Below are 7,969 nucleotides of genomic sequence, written 5' to 3'. Positions count from 1 at the left end.
ATAAAAAGTATGCCATTCACAAAGGTTTTTGTGTTTTGAAAAATTTCAAAATGTTGTTTTCCGTTTTAGAAACCTACTGATGCATGTGCATGCTCAGTAAGAAAGCAATGCATGTTTCTAAAGAGCCATGTAAGCAATTATATACCAAGTGTGATACCTAGATTTCACTCACAAATAGCTCAGAATAAGTCAGAGATATAGGGCCAGATGTAGGTAGGCTTTTACCGGGTGGTAACGGCCGAAAACCGGTAAAATCGGCCGTTACCGAGGAAATGAGATGTAGGAGGCCGGAAAATACCGATGTTCTTAAAATCCGAGTCGGAAACATACCGACTCGGTAAGAATGACCCGGTAAAATTACCGTGTCGGAATCTACCGTATACATAAATACCGAGTTCGTATTTTCCGACTCGGTAAATCAGAAACGGTAAAATAAGCCTTGGAGATGTAGGTAAGCCCAAAAATACCGATTCTGCCGAAAAACGGTATTTTTAAGTCGGTATTTACCATGCATTGAAAGCAGGTGGTAACCAAGGGAGGGCTATAAAAAAAGTCCCAAAATGCACCTCAGGACCCATGATGGCGGCTTTCTACATCATAGCAAGACGGCAGAGACTACAGGCAGCAGGACAGAGAGAATGGCTAAGGGAGGAACAAGTGTACAGGCAGAGGATAACACTGTTCCAACTGACAGAGCCTGAAATACTGCAGAGGTACAGGCTACACCCAGACACCATCAAGCAATTGATCAGGGACCTACACCCTCTCCTGGACCACCCAACACCCAGGGCCCATGCCATCCCACCTCATGTCCAGGTGCTATGTAGCTTACACCTGCTGGCCTCAGGGAGCTACCAGAGTGTGATAGCTGTAGTGGGTGGCGTGTCCCAGGGCTGCCTGTCCCGCTTCTTCAGGAGGTTTCTTGACGCCATGATGCAGAGGATGGGGCATTATATTAAATTCCCTGTTACACCGGCAGATTTAGCCAAAACCAAGACTGACTTTTATCAACTGGCACACTTCCCTCACGTGATCGGCTGCATCGATGGCACCCACGTCCCACTCTGTCCACCTGCAGCCACAGAGCACATATACAGGAATCGCAAATCGACGCACTCCATCAACGTCCAGGTCATATGTAATGCAGGTAACCTCATCACTGACATCGTAGCCAAGTTCCCCGGAAGTACCCATGATTCATACATATTCCAGAACAGTGGAATATACACACGCCTACTTGCCGGAGAATTTGGAAATGGATACCTGCTAGGTAAATCACATTGACACACCCTGACACTCACATCAGATCTACGTCTCAAGTACTTGCAATTAATGTCTATCTTTCTCCCCCTAGGCGACAGTGCATATGCCCTGCGGTCCTTCGTGCTCACTCCCTACCTCAACCCATCCACCAGGAGTGAAAGGCGATACAACGTGGCTCACAGATCCACACGAAACGTAGTTGAGCGCACATTTGGACTCCTAAAGAGCAGGTTTCGCTGCCTCCATAAGAGTGGAGGTGCACGGCAGTACACCCCAATCATCTGCTGCAAAATAATAGCGACCTGTGCAATGTTGCATAATCTCGCCACCAAGCAAGGCACTGAGGTGGAGCTCACATTTCATGAGGACATTGATGACGACCCAGAGGTGGCAGAGCCCCAAGCCACAGTGGCAGCAGCAGCTACAGATGGGAGACTGAGACGGGCAGAGGTTACACAACAATATTTCTGAGTGAGTAAAGAGACACAGGCATGAATGTAACTTTGTGTAAGTAGTTTAATAATCACTACGCCACAGCATTGTTAGCTCACATTGGGCTCACTAATACTAACACTCCATGAGTGTGTTGTCACGGTTCACACCACCGTGACTACAGCCTTGGGTGGAGTGCAAAGTCATTGTTTGTGGCCACGGGCCACAGGGCGGGGCTGCTGTGGCTGTGAGCCTATGTCCTCACGCTGGCCTGTCAAACTTCCCCCACGCCTGCCACTCCTCCGTAAGTCATGCACAGGAGTGCTTGCACCACTCCTGCTGGTGGACCCCTCGCTTTCGGCAGCACAAGTGTCGTCTCCAGTGCCAGTCTGATGCGCGAGCACTAGCTCCATGGCAGTGGTCATCCTGGCCATACCTTCACTTAAATTGGTGCAGCACTGCACTATGGCATCCTGCATCGTGACTGACCGTCTGCACAGCAGAGTGGTAGCAGTTGCAAACCTGTTCAGGGCCTTGGTTTGCTGGCGCACATCCACACGGGCCTTGCGTCTCTCCAAATGGTCCCTGTCCAATTTGTCACACAGGACAGTCATGCACTGTGTGATATCTGAAATTCCTGACGCCATGGATTGTATGCCTTCTGCCATGTCCCCTATGCCCTTGCCTACTGCTTCCAGTTTATTGTTAGTTGTGCGTGCGTGCCTCTGAACCCCCATCATTGCTTTTGCCTGCAGGCGCTGCACCTTCACCATGGTGGCCTCCAGTCCGCAGAAGACACCTTGGACTTGCCGCACATCCTCTACCTCCCGTGGCCGTCGCCCTCGGACACTGGCCCGCGTGACTCTGGGACTGGGCTGCTGCTCGGTGTTGCCTCTGTCCTGTGTGTCACCCTCCACCTCCTCCTCCTCCGATGATGTTTGCAGTATTCTGCGAGGGGGCACATCATGGCTCCTGACTCTTCCCAGCACTGGGGATGGTGATGTGGGGGTGGGTGATAGTTCTGCCGCTCCTGTGTCCTGACTACCAAATAGGAGAGGGGAACGTGGATATTCAGCAGTTGCCTCCTCAGGTATCGGGGCAGCCTGCTCTTGGTCCTGCCCTCCGTGAGAAGTGCTAGGTCCGGCTCCTTCCCTCCTCTTCTCTCTGACCTCAGCTGTGCTGCGCTTTGACTCTCCTGTGGACAGACATGGACATTGTGTCAGTAATGTTGTTCACCTGTGTCATGAGATTAAATACACTTCTATTGCACATTTGCCTGTCTCTCATTTGCCTATGCTACTTGTCTGTTGCTCCCCTTGCTGCAATGCACGCTGACTGCTCTGAGGTATCTACACATGACTACATTTCCCAGGATGCATTGCAGGACATTAGTTAAACCTGTTGTGGAGTCTGATTTATCCTGTGAGGGGAATAGGTAAAAGGGTAAATGATATTGTTCCTGCATCTTACCTGCTTTCTTTGCTCCTCTTGCTGAGCTGTCTGCGTCTCCTATTCCGTGTATACATTCCTTCTCAAGGGTTGTAGCGACCATCTCCTCAATGTCGGTGAGTCTGGGGGCTCTGTTTCTTCCGCCTCCTGTAGCAGCACTTTCCTTGCGGTGGGCAGCAAGCTTTTTTTTGGTGATTATGCGGATGTCATACCACCGTTTTTTTAGGTCTTCAAGGTCACGGTGGGTGACACCAATGGCATTTACCTTGCCTTGTATGTCCAACCAGGTGCTGCGCTTGATTGATTCAGCAACATGCAGAGTTTGCTTTCCAAATATTTTCCCATAATGTCTGACAACCTCCGAAATCAGCACCTGCAGTTCCTCCTGGCTGAACTTCTGCTTCCTTTTGCGCTCAGCAGCTTCTCTCTGTGCCTCCTGGCTCTCCATCTTGCTGTGTAGTTTGTGTCAGGAAAGGCTGCTCCACACTCTGTCCTCCTGCTCTCCTGACTGTTTGTTTCTGCACCTGCATGGGCGTGGCCTGTCCCAGGTACTGGGGTGTGGTGCTTGGATCTGATTGGTTAGTTCCCCTGTGGCTTGGAATTTGGGTGTGGTTGAAGTACCTGATTGGTTCACAGGCACACATGTTTGTCAGTTTCAAATTCTTCGGCGGATAGTTCCGACACGGTAAATACCGGGTCGGTTTTTCCCGACTCGGTATTTTCCGGGTCGGAAGTTGCCATTCATTCCTATGGGCCATGGCACCGGTGGATCGGTTTTGGTTTTTCCGTCTCGGATTTTACCGTGTAGGTATATTCCGAGTCGGTAAATACCGTTTCCGAGTACCGACAGGTTCCGAGTCGGTATTTTATACCGTCATTGTTACCTACATCTCATTTTCCTCCTCGGTAATACCGAGTCGGTATGACTCGGTATTTAAGAGGTCGGTAAATATTATTTACCTACATCTGGCCCATAGTGAGAACTGTTTTGTATCTAACAGCAATGAAGGTACTTTCATAGTCAGTCAGGAGCTATTCAGGCACTCATGCAATAACCCAGCCACTACTCAGACAGTCATCAAACCAGTGATTCACTATTCATGGAGTAATTAAATTAGCCAGACACTACATATGTACTCTTGCAATCAGGCAGGCAGAAATTATATAGTCATAGAACTATGTAGATGCTACCCATACGATCATCTAATCACCTAGGTGCTTATTATTTAATTATGCAAATAACAAGGCTGTAACGATCCAATGATTATAACATTGGCAGCTATCTATACACCCACTTACAAACATGCAGATATTGAAATACTGAGGCACACAAGTGCACTGATGAAACACTTAGGCACTACTCATGCACTTATCTAATTACGTAAAGAGTACCATTATAGTAAACCTGCCACTCATTCAGTACCTACGCAGTCATTTAATTACTGAGGCAATAGTTTTGCACTAATACAATAACCCTAGCAGTACACTTACTTTTATCCAAACTCTTAAACTTTAGCAATTGACTCATGCAGTCATCAGACACAAGTCATCCCTCATCTAATTAGCCAGGGACTCCTGATTAACTTATTCAATTATCCAGGCTCTACCCATGTAGTTATCTAAATATCCAGGCACTTCCTGTTCACTCAACCAAAAACAAATGGGCTGCATCCAATCACTGAAACAGTATTCATACACTCATCCAGTAGACTAGGTGATATGCATGGACTTAAACAATCATGTATGAACTATCCATGCACTCATAAATCACCTATATGCTAAGTAAAATCTCTTGCAGTCATGCAGGCACTAGAGTTAAACTCATTTAATCATCCACCCAGTATCTATTAAATTATTGAATTATTGAAGCAATAGTTAATTCAATTCAATTCAAATAAGCTTTATTCAATTTAGGATTTAAATCATAAAAGCACAATATTTCACATTTAATAATGAATAACAAAAATCACATTGATATTACACTGTTAAAGAAGATGATAAAGTCTTGCATTAAAAGCCAGGTTTGTATTCGACATTGTTTTTCCAGATTTGATCAAACATTTCAAATAAGTTGCTAAATTGCAGGTAAACATTTCATATTGTAAAGGTTGTAGTGTTAAGAATGTAGGGCGGCTCTGCCTCAAACCCAGAATCTTTAGAATAGGAATGATCCATCTTTTTCTGGAAACAGAATAAAATTTACAAAATAAAAGAGAGTGCATAGTAGACTGATGAGATTAGTCATCACATGGGCATATACCCAGGGTTCTAGACCAGTCATTCATGACAGGAAAACAAATAGGTATATATGAAAAATCCCCAGCCGAAAACGAGTCAACAGCATCCTGTCATAGCCCCCTGTTACATACACAAGATATGGCTGAATGCCATAACATGACGTTGACAACTGGTTTTCCAAAACTGTGTGCTTAACAATTTATACTGATAGGCTAATTGACTCTAAATGCATTAGGCACTCAGCTGTCAGTGTTTTTCTCTGGATTAATATAATACTATCCAGATTGGTGAAATATTCAGGGTGGCCGATATCTGACCTACAGTTTTTGATGTAATTTAGACAGGGAATGCTTGACCCCCTGTTAAGCTTTAAACAATATCCCGATTAAGACCAGTATGTGTTGTTGCCCATATTTTATACCATAAAAAAATTGGTTGAATTTTAATTAGGTCAGACATGTAGGGAATCCCGAGCTCTGCATGGGAAATGTAGGTGGACTGACAATAAATATCTGGCAAAGGCATTCTCATCTAATTGGAAAGGTTGAGAATCAGCATAGCCCCAGATGCCCGCACCATAGATAGCAGTTGTGACACACTTAGCTTTGTAAATTTGAATTAGTTCCACGACTGGCCTTCTGCCCGATTTACTAGCGAAATTGGCTAGAGCTAGCATTTTCCTAGCCACGACCGCGTGTGACCAAGTCCCTCTATAATCAAAATGAATACCAATGTATGGAAATCTATTAGTGCACCCAACCGTGGTATTGTTAATAAAAATGTTGCAACATTTAGCACTTTTCATTCCACATTTCATTATAAATGTTTTTGAAGTGTTCACTTGCAAACCCAGATTTTGGATGTATGTGGCAAAGCTGGTCACTACTCTTTGTAGCCCTAATTGGGTATGCAACATTAAAACAGCATCGTCTGCGTACATTATTGCAGGGATTGGGAATTTATCATTAAGTGGGAGAACCTGGCATGTACTAATTAAAACATGGCCAAGGTCATTATTTTATAAGCTAAAAAGAAAGGGGGCAAGAACACAACCTTGTCTCACCCCCTGTCTTATAGGGAATTTAGCAGTACACTCTCCCATGTTTCATAACAGTCCCTTGCACAGGCACCATGATATATCGGCCTCATGAAGTTTATAAGTGGAATTTCCACTCCCATTTCCTTGAGGATAGTTCAGACTTTGTCATGTCTAACACAATCAAACGACGCGGAGCTGAGATCCACGACTACCATAAATAACTTCCCCTGGTTGTCTCGGGTGTATTTACCTAATAATAGATTTAGGTTTAAGCCCTGTTCTATTGGGCCTAAACCCTGGCGGAAGCCATATTGTATCTCTGAGATAACCCCAGCATCTTCTGCCAATGAGTGCAATCTATTTAATAGAATACGGCCCATCACTTTAAGGAAGGAGTCTAATAAGGAAATTGGTCGATAGCACGTTGGGGTATTACGATCACCCTTTTTAAAGATTGGGACCAGGGCCGATTCAGACCAAGATGGAATAAAGCTGTGATGACAGCCTGCTGTCAAGACCAGAGTTAATAATGGACCCCATAAAGAAAGGTTTGATTTAAACAAATTGACAGGGACTCCATTCGGACCTGTGGCTTTACCTGCAGCGCTGGCATTTATAGCGCAGATCAATTTATCTAATGTAAAGTGTAAATCGAGTGGGAAGAAATTAGATGGTCCTGGCTCTAAAAGGGGGCTAGCATGCACTTGTCTAATCATTCAGACACTACTCATGCGCTCATCCAAATACTAGTGGTATACTCATACAAACACGCAGGCAGTTAGAATGCAGATATGGAATAACTCATGGAGTTATGACATAGTCAGGGAATCATTTAGGCAGTACCTGTATCCTTAGGGAATCACTTAGAAACTATCTATGCACTCCTTCAATCATCCAGGGAGTATTGATGTATTTAACCACAAACCCACGTATTTAAAAGTTTTCGGAGGAATATATAGTCTATTAGAATGATGTGGGTAATTATATATGCATCCTGTCACACACTCTTTGCAAGTACTCAGAAGAATTAGTAAGCTATATGGATGGATATAGATTAATGTGCAGATTTTTATATGCAGCCTGTCCTCAAATTCAAATCTGATACATTTAAGTAGAAAAGTGCTGAGATACTAAATACAACAGTGACACAGTTGTAGAGAGGCACACAAATAGCTCTTATGGTGTGTTTTTGGATTTACAGTGTTGAGACACTGTACATACTTCTACACTTGGATAATGCGCAGCAGAGCAGCATGCTATTTGGCTGCACTGTGCTACATTACTTTCAAAGCCCAGGGATGCTTCATATTTACAACAATATGATGGATCCCTGTGCTCTCCCCTGCACTGGTGCACAACTTGTTGTCATTTTCCAACGGAGGTTGGGTGCCTGAGTTTGAATACCTACAAAAGCTCAAACAAAAAAGCAAAAGAATGAACTACAGTATCTCTGCCAAAATGAGTTACAAAAGGGGCAAAATGCAGAAAACGTGCTGAAAGAAAAAAGATTGTAACAAAGATGGACACACCATAACCTGGAGACAGAAG

The 7,969-nt window shown here is 44.5% G+C and overlaps 1 long non-coding RNA gene across 1 annotated transcript; it reads left to right on the top strand.

The window, feature by feature from the left end:
• The first annotated feature begins 1,429 nt into the window (after nt 1-1,429).
• LOC144824747 (uncharacterized) lies at nt 1,430-2,964 on the top strand. The gene is made up of 2 exons (XR_013609094.1): nt 1,430-1,734; nt 2,451-2,964. It is a non-coding gene; the product is annotated as an uncharacterized LOC144824747 (long non-coding RNA).
• The last annotated feature ends 5,005 nt before the right edge of the window (nt 2,965-7,969 follow it).

Source organism: Lissotriton helveticus, chromosome 3_1, assembly GCF_964261635.1.
Source record: "Lissotriton helveticus chromosome 3_1, aLisHel1.1, whole genome shotgun sequence".
NCBI classification, from domain to species: domain Eukaryota; kingdom Metazoa; phylum Chordata; class Amphibia; order Caudata; family Salamandridae; genus Lissotriton; species Lissotriton helveticus.
The sequence above is the reverse complement of the archived record's forward strand: the minus strand, read 5'-3'. Positions and strand labels throughout refer to the sequence as shown.